Raw genomic sequence first — 15,711 nt, forward strand, 5'->3', positions numbered from 1 at the left:
GAAAATGCTCCAAACTCAGTACATTGATGTATGAAAACATCAAGTAATAAAAGGCGTGTCCTTTTGCAGCAGAACATAAGAACTGCTGGTCAATGGGCACCATCCTTTTCTCTCTTCTTTTCCCCATTTTGCCCACTGAGCCCAAATTCTTTGCCAGAGAGAGGACTGAGTTTTCTCTTCTTTGCAAAAATTCATTCAGCATGAAACATATATTTAGTGACCATATATCTCAGTCTATCAAGCCTCAGGGCAGAACCATCACGTGGGGTGTTTATAAAGAGCCTAGTTAAAGGGCTCTACTCACACAGGCTTTATTACATAGACAGAAAGTGGAGTGATAAACAGATTCCTTTAAGCAATATTTTGGTGCAGGGACTGTCAATTCATGCTTGAAGTACTGTCTGAGCTTTCTAGGCACTGAGCTTGGCACCCAGGATACCACAAGAAACTGTGAATATTTCTTGCCATTAAAAATACAATAATTTATGCATGTAGTCAGTAAATCACTGGCATATGTGGGCATGCATTTCTGTATTTGGTGCTATTACAAACATAGGACAATAATAGAGTTAGAGTCAGAAAGTGAGGTTGGGAGAGAAGGAAGGAAAGGAAAGGAGAGAGGAGAGAGAGAGAGAGAGAGAGAGAGAGAGAGAGAGAGAGAGAGAGAGAGAGAGAGAGAGAATATTGTGTCTAGAAAGAAAAGTTTCCTGGAAAAGATGATCTTCAAAAGGACCACCCAAGCTGGGCAGTGGTGGCTCACACCTTTAATCCCAGCACTTGGGAGGTAGAGACAGGTAAATCTCTATGAGCTTGAGGTCACCCTGGCCTACAGAGATAGTTCTACAACAGCCAAAACTGTTATACAGAGAAGACAGGTCTCAACAAAATAAAAACCCACTCACCCAAAAGAAGGAGGGAGCCTTTGGCCTTTGCTCACATTCTGTGTATGTGTAAGACTCAGACTTGGCATAATCCTTGGAATGCATCAAACCCCAACCTCACCCTTGGTAAGTAAAGGAAATGAGAACCAGAGCCCTTAAATGCTTTGTTCGGAGGGAAAAGTAGGGGTGTTTACTGCTACAGTTTGGAAATCTTTAGCCAATAAACACTTATCCCAAGAGGAGGCTCTTATTGGCTTAGAATCCTAGAGACAGTTCTACATCTAATGTTAAAATCCTTGTAAATACAATACATGTTTAAATGAGTAAAATAATTTAAAAGGCTTGTGGAAATTTCTTTCTGAAGAACTATTTTATTGAACATAATGCACACAAGCAACCCCTACCATAATTTATTATGTCATAGCTTTTCACTATAAATTATTAAAGCTGAAAAATGTCATTGGTACAGGAATTAAGTTGTGTATATATCTTCATTTGTTCAGACAGCATGGATTAGCATGTTAGGTTTCAGGTGCTGTGACTGCATCCAGAGAATTGGGAGGATCAAAGAAAAGGTATTCCCATCTGGAAGGACTGTCTCTCTGGTGTGTCTAGCTCTTTACAGATCCCCAATGGGCACCAGTCACATGGACAGCTATTTCTAGTCCTGCCCACTGGGAGCCAGATTCCATGCTGCTGACTCAGTGGGGGCCACTGGAAAGCTTTTGTCCTTTCTCCAACGGATTTAAGGGCCTGGCAAAACAACTTTTAACATCTGTTTCCTTCTCGGATGAAGGATGGCTTGCTTCAGAGGAAGCGGAATATAAGAGAGATTTCTGCTCTGGATTGAAGCATGTAGCATATCTCAAGGGAAGGAAGGAGCATTCCTGAGCCTTTTCTGGGAAGGGGGTCCTCCCTCATAGGGGAAATATTGTGGAGCTTTGCAATCCTTAGCCACACCTGTGCATTGCCTTCTGCGTTCATTGCTCATTTTTCAAGTGCAAAGATTTAAAAAGAATGAACAATTTAGAAGTCACATGTCCACATCACTCTGTTTTTTTTCTCACGTGCTATTAGGCAGTTAATAAAATCAAGTTTCATGTAAAGGCATAATTTCAGCAATAGTTCACCTTCCTCCGGCTACAGCAGTGGCTTATATATAGTAATGTGTTGTGTAATGACTCTTGGGACAACAATGGACTGAGTGCATGATGGTAGTAGCCTCATAGAACTGTGCTGTAATGGTAGCTGTGTTAGTCCGGAGAAGAACACTTCATGTATTTGCACAATGAAGCCCCCAAAAGGATGCATCTTTTGGGAGGTCTTCGTAAGTGATGCACTCTGTACTTTGAAAGTCTACAGGTCTAAATTTAGGTAACTAGCAAATCTAGTTTTTCAGATGAAACAGTATACAGAGAACCATGTTCTAGACCAACTAGGGTGCTTCCAAATCTCAAGTCTTACATGAAAAAGACCACAAGGGATTTTCAAAATTCTGTGTCTCCAAGTGTGATTCATCCTGCACCTGTGGCTTCTCACTCACATCCAACAAGTGCTACATAGGAACCAAGGCTTGTTTCTCTTTCTCAGCCATATTGCCTGGATCCTAGCTTTATTTTCTGTCTCAGATCTAGAAAGGATATCGAGTGAGACCACAATTATGTTTTGTTAACATTTGCAATTTAAGAAAAGAAAAGATATCAGATGCTAAGTGTGTATCAGTGCTCGTAGGACCCCCAGCAGCTTGATACACTCAAACTCACAGGCCCAGTGATGTGAGTGGTACTGGGTAGGTATTTGGAACAGGAAGACTGAACATGGATTCTATAGAGGAACAAAGCAAGCTATCTCTAAAATTATTGCCTTGGCCATTGTGAATGCTGTTACTTCTGTTGTTATTAATATCAGGGCAGAATGCTCCATAGAACTTCGATTCTTGCCTCAGTCAGCTACTCTCACTTTGACTGGAAGGAATTTTCACAAGATATCAAAAGGTTGAACTAAGGCTGTCCAAGTTATTTTGTCAAATTGCCCATGCTTTTTTAATCTTTCTAAAACATTAGAGAAAGATTAATGACTGCATGTGAAGGTTACAGAGATCGTGCGAGCAAGAGCGTGTGCACCCCCAGGCCACTCAAACTTGAGTGAGGCGTAAGAGAAGACTTGATTTCTCTCCCTTCTCTGTTTCTGCTGCTGGAGACTGTGGACTAGGCTTGTGGGATGTGTGTTGCTTAGGTGGAGGGGTTTAAGAGGAAAGAAGGATCTCCCAGATGCAGAATCATGATGCATGGCCCTGAGCACAGGAAAGCTTCCTGCCAAGATAATGGAGGACAGGGAGTGTTTATGTACAAGTGACAGGTTTTTTCTAAAGTTTTAGAGTCATCCCATGAACATTACTACAGCAATAAAAAAAAGAATTGATCATTCATGAAGTACCTACTAGGTGTCACACTTAACCTCATCACAGCCCACACTGTGGGATCAATGAGAAGTCACAAACTGGACAAAGAAAGTGATGCTAAAGTCCCTAAGCCTCCTTGGAAGACTGACACTGTGAATGTTAAGGAAATGTTTGCAGATGGGAAGACTGTTGCAGAATGAAAGTGACAGAAGCTCCCTCGGAAGCGGAAAGCGATGCATACACAGCTCACCCACTCGCAAAGGACAGGTATCAGGTCCTCCTTTCTAAACCTGGGAAGCAGAAATCTATCATGGACAGGTTGAGGAACAGTGAAAGGTTGGATCCAATAGCACAGAGATTTGGGGTCTTGCTGGGTTTCATTGTGATCTCTTGAATCTTTGTCTAGACTCGTCTTTCAAACTTATGGGACTGTGGGATTGGATGTGGAGTTTGCAGAAAAATTGATATGGCAAAAGTTTCTGAATACACAGCAAGCAAACTTTATTCAAAAATCAAATGCAATGAGACCAAGTTTGTAGCTGTGTTCACCTGTACTGCGTCACATGCCTTTGCTGTCGCTTTGATTCTTAGCCCACTAGTACACAGTAAAGTGTGAGTGCCATCGTGCTACAAACCACCAATGAACACCCAACAAACACCAAACACCCGAGCTCAGATTCCAGACTCCTGTCCGTCATGAATTGCAGTGTTTCTACACTACACAAAATGGCTCCTGTTCTTACAGAAATATGAAGTTTTATTTATGGAAAACAGGGGGCTTTTAATATTTTCCACAGCACATAAATTTCAAATTAGTATGTCTCCAGATCATATTGTGTTAAAATGTTTGAATATAAAGATTGTTTGAACTGCTGAAATAGAAGTTTGAGAAAAATTGTTAAGTGATTTTTTTTCCCTTGGGACCAGTTTAGAATTTTATTTGTTTTTTAGTTTTTTTTTTTTGTTTGTTTTTTCGAGACAGGGTTTCCCTGTAGTTTCTAGAGTCTGTCCTGGAACTAGCTCTTGTAGACCAGGCTGGCCTCGAACTCAGAGATTTGCCTGTCTCTGCCTCCCGAGTGCTGGGATTAAAGGTGTGCGCCACCACCGCCCGGCTGTTTTTTAGTGTTTTTGAGACAGGGTTTCTCTGTGTGTAGTCCGGATTGTTCTGGAACTCACTTTGTAGACTAGGCTGGCCTCAGACTCACAGAGATCTGCCTGCCTCTGCCTCTGTGCTGGGATTAAAGGTGTAGGAGATGTTTTTTTAAAGCTGGATCCTTAAAGTTCAGGAGACTGCCTGCTGTCCCTTCAGATGACGATGAGAAAGAAAATTCTTTTCTTTTTGTAGACTCAGTTCTCTCTAATAGCTTTGCTAAAAGTTAGTTCATGAGTCTTAAAAACAAAAAAAACCCTTGATTAATTTAGGTTCCACGTTTTAAAGCCAAATAAGTACTTTTGAAATATAATGACCATGTATCTTAAATTTCGGCTCTTATATTGCATGTTAATGTAAATGTCATACCTTCTCAGCTAGAGCCAAGATCATAAATATCCAGACCTGTAGTGTAGGCCTGTAACCTCAACCACCTGGTAGAACAAGACTGGGGCATCATAAGTTCAAAGACTGCCTGAACTACAGAGTGGGTTAAAGGCCAGTGTGTAAAAAGATAGAAGATTCTAGGTATTCTATATTCTAAAGAATCTATGCTCAATCCCTGGGATCTTAAAACCAAACCAAGGCAAAACACACACACACACACACACACACACACACACACCACACACCACACACACACAAAAACCAAATAACCCCCCCCCATTTGCTAGTAGTCTTTCTTCTATAAACTCCCCAGGAAAACTGTTAACCTCCCACCAAAATGTACAGTGCAAAACAAATTTATAAACTTTATTCCTTCTCATAGGCTTTTAAACTTCCGTCTGGGGAAAGAAAACATTTTGCTTCAACCAAGGACTATGTATAAATGGGAGAAATTCCCTGGTGAACATATTAATAATGAATATAATTTTCAAAAGATAGAAGAGATGATATGCTTGGTCATTTATAGTCAGTGAATGATTCCTGTTGGGGCTGCATTAAAACCCTTCAAACCTTGTCAACCAGCTATGCAGGCCCCTGTCTACTAGGAGCTCTGTCATTCATCAGCAGCTAGGGACCTGCTGGCCAGAGCATAGTTCAGTCCTCCAATGGAAATGCCTACAGCACTCATGTCGTAGATATGCATAGCATTTAGAATACCTTATTTGACGAACATCTGGTATAGACTCTCATACATGGTGAGAATTTCTGCGAGAAAACATCCCCTATCTTTTCAGTTCCTATAGGCAGTGACCCTGGCCCTCTGTTCTTGAGGATGCTGATTTCATCATTGATTTTGATTGTGAGATGAAATTCTGGGAAAACTGGAAAACTGTTCTCTATAAATGCCCAGTTCTGTTCCGGCCACTCGACTAGAAAAGCCCTTTACTTTCTTTCTAATAAAAGTTAGGATCAATTCACATAAAGGCTTGGGATACATCAGCTTGTCATAATGAGATCTGGTGTTCAGACTCATGATGCACTGGCCCTTCATCTGGGCTTCGCTCCCAAACAACACTGTCAAAGAGCTGACTGGAAGAGACAGCGCTGAACTCTAACTTATTTATCTAGTCAGTAAATGTTCCGATGCTAGCTATGTTCCTGCCGCTGCTAGGAGAATAAGAAAGGAGACAACATAGATAGCAATTCGTATCCTTAAGAAACTTAGAGTCTAAATGATGGGGACAGAAGAGGAGAAACAAGACACATAAAGAAAATTGAATAGGTTAGATGGTGAAAATTGTCAAGAAGAGAAAATGGGCATGGCTAGGGGGTGCTCTTGGGAGACTATGGAATTGTGGGTAGGGCAGCAAATGACTGAATTGCCAATCAGGTGAGAGGCAGGGAATTCAGATGTAGCGTAAGAATCCCAGAAGCTGAACCATCATGCTAGGCCAATAATATGGTGGCGATGTAGGTGTCAAGCAGTAGGCAGACAGACTGGAGAACCCAGGACAGAAGGAAGGCAGTAGCGTGGAATAGGAGGAAAGACTGGGGGAAAGGAAGGGTGTAGGATCTCTGGCATCATGGAAAAAGGGCTGGGTTTCCTCTGAGTAAGGTGTATCCTTTGCCTATCACAGAGTCGATTTTTCTCTAGTGACAGGTCCTCTGGATTTTTCTGTAGTGGTGACTTTCGTGCCTGAGTGACAGCTTACCTAGTGGAAAACACAGTGTTCTGTCTTTCAGAACTTTGTTGAGTTTGCACCAAGTGTTTTAGAATTGCTTCTGTGGAGACGCTGGAGACAAACTCATTATCTATCCTTTCTGAATGACTTGTTTCTGATGCCCAACTGCCTGGATAGATAACATTCAAGTTCAGGGACCTGCCTTGTAGCAAACGTTCAGTAATTTCCCCCAAGAACATAAGTTTTAAAGCTGATTCAACCCTCTCTTCACTGCTAGGTATTTTTCTGTCTTCTGTTCTCTTTTGAAAAATCAATTATTTTTGTGTAGGATCTACAGTCTCTACATTCCAAGTTGTGTTCTAGTTGCTGGGATCTATGGGATTTTGATGTGGAAGTCCCCTCTGTGCACTGTGATTACCATTAATGAATAAAGAAACTGTTTTGGATCTATAGCAAGGCAGAACTTAGGTAGCCAGGGAAAGCTAGACAGAATGCTGGGAGAAAGGAAGTAGAGTCAGGGAGATGCTATGGAGTGCTGCTGGAGATAGACATGCTGAACCTTTAGTGGTAGGCCACGACCTAGTGGTGTTATACAGATTAATAGAAATGGATTAAATTAATATGTAAGAGTGAGCAAATAAGATGCTAGAGCTAATGGGCCAATCAGTGACTTAAATAATACGATTTCTGTGTGATTATTTCGCGGCTGAGCAGCTGGGAAAAAATGAGCGGCCTCCCCCAACAGGGTTTGCTCTATTTTCCTTATAGTGAGCTATGAGGTGGCATTAATTCTATTTCTGGCAGTGTGTATTCTGTTATTGATGCTTCTAACTTATTAATTACTTCTTCCTATTAATATCTTCTTTAATATTATCATTTTTACTTATGTATTTTTGTGGGTCCTGGAGTCTTCTAAAAATTCCATCTAGGCCTTTTATTCTAGATCTTTTTCAGTGATTTCATATCCTCTTTCAATTCTCTTTATAGAGAACATTTATTCCTTAGATTTTCTTTGTTTCAGAATATATTCCATCTTTAAAATCAGCGCATTGCTTTTATTACTCAGCTACAGTAATAAAGTATGAAGTATGCTTGAGGTCTTGAATTCTTGTTACTTGTCCATGATTCAAAAATATGGAATTTGTGTGTTATCCTTGTGCAGGGGCCTTGTTCATCTTCACGGTGTTGTTCTAAGTTTTAGTGGAGGTGCTGCTGAAGTGAGCACCAGACTAGATTCTTGATTATACTTTTTATCCTTTGTTCCTTCATTTGATGACCAGCCCTATGCAGCCTCACTTATCCATACATGTGACTATATCTGTAAGTATAACAATCTGTGTTTCTGCTCTCAGCCTTAGCCACACATGTGTAGCCAGCCCATTGTTATTTCCTCTAATGCTGTAGAAGTACTCATCCATGCATTAATCATCAAAACAGTCAACAGCTAGTTATCGGACACCTAGTAAGCACCAGATACTATTTTGTATACTCAGGGCAGAACAGGCTATGTCTCTGGAATTTCCACTATAATGGAAGGAGACAAAAAGTCAATGATAAGCATATATAGACTCACTATGTAATATGACAAAATGTGTTATAATGACTACTGATTAGGTTAGCATTGGGCATTTTGAGACGGTGTTGGGAAGGTTGGATGTATTTTTTTTTTTAACAGGAGAACCATGGTTATTTTTTCACATCTAATGTTAGGTTGCCACTCTTCTCTGCGAGTTCCCCAGGAACTTTTCTTTCCTTATCAGGATCATGTAACCCTCAGAGGTTCACATGAAGGCTGGGGTACCTTGTAGATCGAGTAGGGAGACAGAGAAAAGGATCAGTTTGGACTGTGGGCAGGCAAGTCTTCATCGCTCTGCATTTCTTCACTCTTCCCATTATCTTTAGGTATGGTTTGAGTAGCTCCTCCCAAACTTCATGTGTTATCAGCTTGGTTCTTAGTGTCACTGCATAGACATTTGCAGGGAGTAGATGGAGCTTAGTACAAGGTGCTTATGCCTTTGGGTGCTACCTTGGAAGGGATTGAGTTCTTGTGGGATCTTAGCAAGTTCCCTTGGGATAGGGTAAAGACAGACCCCTTCCTGTCTTACCTGTCCTACCATGTGCGTAGCTATCATTGTAGCATCATCTTCATTAAGCCTTCATCAGAGGCCAAACCGATCAGGCCACTGTATGTTGGTTTTTTAGCCTCCAATAATGGAGTTAAATGGTCTTTCCTCCACAGCTATTTTGCTGTGGCGGCAACAACAACTAAGAAAATGGATCAGGTGAGGGTGTGAAGAGCTCTCCACACTCTTCAGCAGGATGCTGCTGGGAGCCTGTTCTGAGGGGAAGGACTGTCTTATACTGCTGTCTCCTTCAGTGACTCCAGACTCATGTTTGAATTTGTTTGGTTTTTGTGAAATGGCAACAGCCCTGCCTTCCTTCTGAGTGGGAGGCCAGGACTCAGATTCTGTGCACAATGACATTTAGCATTGGCTTCATAAAGAACAAACAGATAGATAACAATTTTCTCATTTTAAAAACAGTCCAGAGTAGAGAGCAGATCTTCATATTGGTGTGTAAGGAAATAAAATATGAGTCTTATTATTAAGTTTGTGCTTATGAATGACCACCTCCTTTGTGTTAGAGCCACATGTCACAAAAATGTAGACATCTGTGCACAAACCTGTGTGCCTTTTATACAGGAGATACTTTCCCAAGTGTGTGCAATGGTTTAAAACTTAACTTTGACTATTCTTCAACCTTAGAACTTGGAGTATTCTTTCTTCTTATTTTGATCCAATGCCCAGATCTGAAAGGCTTCCCATCCCTTACAAATGTTTTCCCTTTTCTTTTTCTGCTCACCATAGAACACTGTGAAGTTTTGCATGGTGCAGCTGCAGACTCTGGATTGCCCTAGATTTTGGCAATTCAGAATGAAGGTCCAACTGTAACCTCAGCTTTGCCTTCTTGAAGGGTTACAGCAGCCTTTTGTCATGTGATCACCTTGCCCAAAAGAGCTAAATTCTGTACCGCTTAGCTGTCACTCCACTTGCAAAACCCTCTTTGAAATCGGTGTGTCTCAGGGTACCAAGAGGCCAGGCAGCAAGTAGGAGAAATAGATTCCATGCATTCCCAACTACAAAATGACACACATATGCATTTCTTACCTTCTAAGAAAGGCTTAAAAGGCCACAGCTTAGCTACCTGATGGTGTCTTCTGAAGGAGCTATACAGAAGAAAAGACTGTGGGTTCTCCCATTTATGTAAGTCACATCCTATGCCATGTCACTAAGTCATATATAGTTGTTGGATAAAAGCCTACATTGTACAGGAAAGGTAACCTTGTGAAAATGACAAGCGTAGGCTTTCTCCGTGTTTTATGCAATTAAAATGTTAACCTTGACATTATACTAGCCCTTCAGTTTTCTTTATGTGTCCTTTAGTTTGCAAACCTGAGGAACATTTTTTTTCCTGGTGTGCATGAAGTATCTACAGAGAGGCACTATTTTTTCCTGTCTGGGACAATTTTATGAGTAGTTATGGGGATTGGCTGTCCCGGGTGAGAGCACTGACTTTTGTCTGAGATTTCCTTCAGCATCTCTATTCCTCCACCTTTCCATAAAGTTTTCCCCAATCCTAGCCCACCTCCCATGCTACTGAGTAATTTGTTGGATGGAGAGGGGGAAGATAGTGAAGGCAAATAGGATCTTTCGTGGTATCTCTTCATTCCTCGAGGGGTCCCTCTTCCTCCTCAGAGAACCTGAGACTCTGGGTTTTCCTCAAATGAGGCAGAATCATCTTATTCCTCTCCATACTCTATGTTCTGCCATTTCTCCTTTGTTATCACCCTTAAGCAGGACTTCCTTGGTTTTGTCTAGCTAAGAGAAACACCCAAAAGGAGGGTAGGTAATGCAGAAAGTACCTTTTAATGAGTAGCTGTGACAATGACATCCTCTCAGAAAGCTTTCAACAGGTAGTGAGATGGTAGGCACAGAGTCCTACAGTGCCCCTGTAAGATGTGCACCCCTCAGTATCCATCTGATAGCAAGTTTACTGAGATTCTCCAAGTACAGTTGACTGTGTGTGTGTCTGCTCTGGTTCTTGTTTCTTTCCCTACCTCCAGCTCTTCTCTTTGTTAAGGCATTAGTGGCATTGGCTGTGGGCATTTGTAAGACACTGGTTGGGGTTGTATTCGGTACTGGTTTAGTGGTGTATCTTTAAGCTAGTGCTAGATAGCTTGGTAAAGGAAAGCACTGAGCAATATTTTTACCACACATCCTTGTAATGCGGACAGGCATCCCAAGGTGGCTCCTGTCTCTGTAGGATGGTGGGTAGTGGAGGCAGCATTTGAATGTGCAAACCCAGAAACTTGAGTGTACAAAAATTATTCCATCTATGACAGCTCTAAACTTCAGCCCATCATGATACTAGGGATTAAAAAGAAGATTAATCGCCATAGAAGGAGCCTTCAGAAATTTCTATAAACACTGATAGTACATAAACTTTGTTACCTGAAGAGGCATTTGAAAGGTAGTAACCAAAACTAGAGGCAATGTTGAAGAGTATGAGAGGTTGTGTTGGTGGATTTTATGATGTTTCTGGCTCTCGCAACCTTTTATTCTTTTACTTATTTGTTTTGTTTTGTTTTGTTTTGTTTTCCAAGACAGGGTTTCTCTGTGTAGCTTTGGCTGTCCTGGAACTCACTCTGTAGACTAGAATGGCCTCGAACTCACAGTGATTTGTCTGCCTCTGCCTTCCTGAGTGCTGGGATTAAAGGCATGTGCCACCACTGCCTGGATTCTTTCAACTTTTAAATTTCTGTTTTGCTATAATTTTCGATAACCCTGCAAATACCTAATACCTAATAATCTTGAAGGATCCCCAAATTATGTAAATTTTCACTTCTAAAACCTTAACCTGCCCGTACAGAAAGAATATGATTTATTTAAGTAAATAAATAATTTTATTTACTTAACAAAAAGATTTTTAAAGGTGATCAACTACTACTTATATTTTTTAATATAAATTAGCATCAGGCAAGGCTTAAACACTTATTTCTCCTTGAGTACACCCACCATACAGCCAGTATGGCCAGTGGTCTTGCTGTGTTAGCCTTAACAATCTTAGCAAGTCCAATCTGAACTCTAGTCTTCTTCAGTCACTTCAGGTCTTTGTGGGGCTTGTTCTTCAGATAATGTCCCAGAACCTGGCTCTATTTACCATCCTTTTTATCCTTCTGTTTTGTTTAGTTTTTCAGGATACTATCTGGGATTCTACATAATGCTGATTACATGTTCCACTTTGTTTTCATTGAGCTTTCCAGCCTTCTTGGTGAGGTCAGTGTACCCTTTTCCTGACACCACATGAGCACACCTCTTCCCACACCCCTAGGGGAACCAATGACAATGACTATCGTATGCTGCCTGTGAATGTCGCTGCTATTCTCAGGGATCACTATTGGCATGGTGACAGCATCATGGTGACACAGTCCTCTGTGGAAGAGCTCTCAGCTATCTTAAGTGCATCTTAGGAACTGCGGAAGTTAATTCTTCCGAGCCCCTTTCGGAACCCAGATCCATATCTGTGGAGCCATCATTTGATGGGTCTGTTGGACATCTGAATATCCTCACATCACTCATTAAAGAGTAATTCTTGCTAAATTACTTCTTATGGATCCCTTCAAAATGCCTTGAAACAATAACCCAAACTGTATAAGACAATTAAGTTGAACAAGAAAGTGAAGGAGCAAGCTTAATACGACTAGAATGGAAATAGCAAATCAAAAGGGCCTTGTGGCATGGTGATTGGAAGCCATCAACTCCAGTTGACAGAAGTTTCCAAACTCAAGGATCAACATGAAAAATTAAACTTCATGCATGATAATAGCTTGAACGAATAGCATCCCTTTCTGTTGTGATTTGATATGTGAGCTCTCAGCTTTTCCTATTGCCTGCTGCCACAATTTCTTGCTATGATAGACTCATATCCCTCTGTAAAAATAATGCCAAATGAACTCTTTATTTGATAAGTTGCCGTGATCACAATGTTTTATCACAGTAGTAAAAAAGTAACTAGTACAGAAGTGTGTACCAGGGAGTGACCTATTGCTATGACAGACCTGACCATGCTGTTGTTTGGAGAGATGTGGAAGACTGAAACCTTGGACTAGAAAAGCAACTGAATGCTGTACCTTAACAGGCACTTTTAGTAGGATCCAGAAAGGCAATACTGAGAGCAATTTGTACTGTGAAACCTCAGCTCAAGAGGTTTCAGAGGGTAGCAATATTAGCAGCTGTGCTAGGGACCTTTCTTGTGACATTTTGGCAAAGAATGTGGCTGCTTTTTACCTATATCTTAAGAATTTGCCTGAGGTAAAATTTAAAGCAAAGAAATGTAGGGATATTTTATTTGTATTTTAATAAATAAAGCTTGCCTGAAGATGAGAGAGTACAACAGCCACACTGGTCAGCCTTACTGACCAGGCAGTGGTGATACACACCTTTAATTCCAGTAGCCACACTAGTTTGCCATAGAAACCAGGCAGTAGTGGTGCATGCCTTTAATCCCAGCACCAGAGAGGAATATAATACTGGAGGAGACAGCTCTCAGACACAGTCTCATTCTGAAATTCCTGGAGGCAGGATCGCCATTTTGGACTGAGGTAGAGGTAAGAGCCAGTGGCTGGTTGTTTTGCTTTTCTGACCTTTAGGCTGGACCCTAATTTCTATCTCTGGGTTTTTATTAATCGTGCTACAATGGACTAATTTCTTTGGTGGAGGAGATTGCAAGACAACCTAACATTGACTCTGTTGTATGATTATTAGTAGTCACTCTTACAAGGTTCTACAATGAAAAAAAGAGAGCAAATGAAACAGAAAGAACACCAAATATACAATTTGAAGAGAAAAAGTGTGCCAGGACATTTAACGTTAGAGCCAAGACTTGTGCTTACAGAGGTGATATTAAGGAGAGAGTTAATATGCATTGAAACAAAGGAAAGGGTACTCTCAGAGAGAGGCCTTACTATCTACGCTTTCAAATTATGAAGAGAGCCTAAGGGTTTTTCTATTTCTGCAAAGCAGCAACAAACAGAAGCTACTGCTAGTGTTGCTCAAGGGAGCCAATGTCCACCCTAAGATGACATCTGAGCTTGACAATATTGTCCATGTGGTAAAGATTCCTAAGGAAGCAGTCATGGAATCTTCTTCCACTGTTTCGAAAGCCACTGGGGTTAGGCATCATACACAGGGGAATGACTGCGTAGAGGCTATGGGAGGCTATTGTGTGAAGCTATGGGTGGGAAGCCTGAGTTAAGATATTGGAGATGCGAGATCTGTGGGATATCTGCCAAGGAGAGCTGAATACAGGGAGTGGAGCCACTAGGAATTATTTTATGGACAGAAAAGTATGATATGGCCAGCAAAGATGGAAGGAATAAGCCATCTGAACCTATTGACATCAGACATGGCGCTACAGGACCTGGTGTTTGTCCTGCTGTGTTAAAGCCTTGTTTAGTCCAGTATTTCTTTACGATGCCACCCCATTCCTTCCCTTTGGAATGATACTGCATATTCTGTGTTATTGTATGTTGGAACTATGAAATTTTCTTCCTTCCTTCCTTCCTTCCTTCCTTCTCTCTCTCTCTCTCTCTCTCTCTCTCTCTCTCTCTCTCTCTCTCTCTCTCTCTCTCTCTCTCTCTCTCTCTCTGTCTCTTGCTGTTTTGGTTGTGAGCCTAGCCTTTAGTGGCTGGACTATCTCTCCAGCTTGTAATTTGATTTTTGATTTCACAATGGGCTGCCATTAGGAAACTGCCATGAGTCCCAGCAGAGCTTTTGGATTTTAAATAGTGCTGAGACTGAAAAACTATGGAGACTTGGAGTTAGGCTAAATTTTGCCTTATTATGTGGCCAAAATCCCACAGGGTTTGGGTTAGGAAATGGAATGTGGTAGTTTGAATACAGTGTCCCCTACAGGCTCAGATGTTTAAATACTTGGTCTCCAGTTGATGGCACTGTTTGTGTGATTTTAAAAAGTGTGGCCTTGTGGTGGGAATTATGCCGCTTGGAGAAGGCTTTGAGGTTTCAAAGCTTGGACTATTCCCATTTCACTCTCTCTGGACTTGGGGTTCAACATGTGGCCTCTTAACAGTTCTTGTCACCATGCCTGACAGCCAAAAACAAATGAATAGAGTTCAAAAGCCAAGGACATTGGTTGCAGCACTCACCAGAGTATAATGATAAATCCCAGAAGGCAGAATTAGAGACTGAATTGATACCTCAGTAGTGTGTTAATAGTGGTAGGATGACACGTGGGGAGGGAATGTGGATTTGCAGAACTGTGCTTAAGTCTTTTAATAGTTACTAAGTGTTTGCGTTTCCCCATTCATAACAAGCTTGATGGCATCTAGCAGTAAGGATAGCTAGAATAGGCAGGAAGAATAGGCAGGAAGAATAGGCAGAAGCACTCGGTAAGTTCTTAAACAGTGGTAGACTCCCAAGGAATGAAAGCTATTATCTTCTTCATGGGTTTATGCTATTCCACTGTTCTAAGGTTATTGCCTTATATTCAGCAGTAATAGATGCTTTTATAAGCAAGCATGACTTTATCTTCAGCAATGCTAACTGGTCACTTACAAGCTGGCAGTTCTGGTTGACTTAATGTGTTGGGTCCTCTTGATTTGTGAACCTGGCTTTTATTTTTTAGAAGTGTGAGAATTTCAAGTACCCTTCACATATATAAGATTTCATGGGCTGATTTTACAAGTATAACATTTGACTCTAATATTAAATGACTATCAAGAAAAAGAAAAAAAGAAATGAAAAATAGCAATGAGGGTTATTCTCTAAAAAACGAAATTGAGTCCTTCTAGGGTGGTTAAAGAATTTACTATTCTATCCTAACAAAGAAAAGTATCTTTTGAAGACATCTAAGTGAAAATTTAGCTCATTTCTCTTTTCTTTTATAAATATTCAGCAGAAATCATGCACATGAAAACTCAAGGCATCAGGCTTCAAGTGTTCTTAGCACACTGAAGAACATTAGCAAAGACCTGTTTACAACCCTGCATTTTCAGAGAAAATGCCAATTCAACACTGCCAATTTAAGCCACACATTTCCCTCCAGATTACGATTGTGTGCTCTCAGTGCCATTGCACAGCAAGGAGGCGGTGATTATGGGCATCTCCACATGTGAATACGACACCTGAAAAT

At 41.0% G+C, this 15,711-nt stretch overlaps 1 protein-coding gene and 1 pseudogene across 1 annotated transcript in view; both read right to left on the bottom strand.

The window, feature by feature from the left end:
* Positions 1–15,711, bottom strand: part of Pou6f2 (POU class 6 homeobox 2) — a 472,454-nt gene that overhangs the window by 136,920 nt on the left and 319,823 nt on the right. The gene's annotated exons all lie outside the window — the stretch shown is intronic.
* On the bottom strand, positions 7,630–7,726 carry LOC119818090 (annotated as a pseudogene).

Source organism: Arvicola amphibius, chromosome 6, assembly GCF_903992535.2.
Source record: "Arvicola amphibius chromosome 6, mArvAmp1.2, whole genome shotgun sequence".
Classification (NCBI taxonomy): Eukaryota; Metazoa; Chordata; class Mammalia; order Rodentia; family Cricetidae; genus Arvicola; species Arvicola amphibius.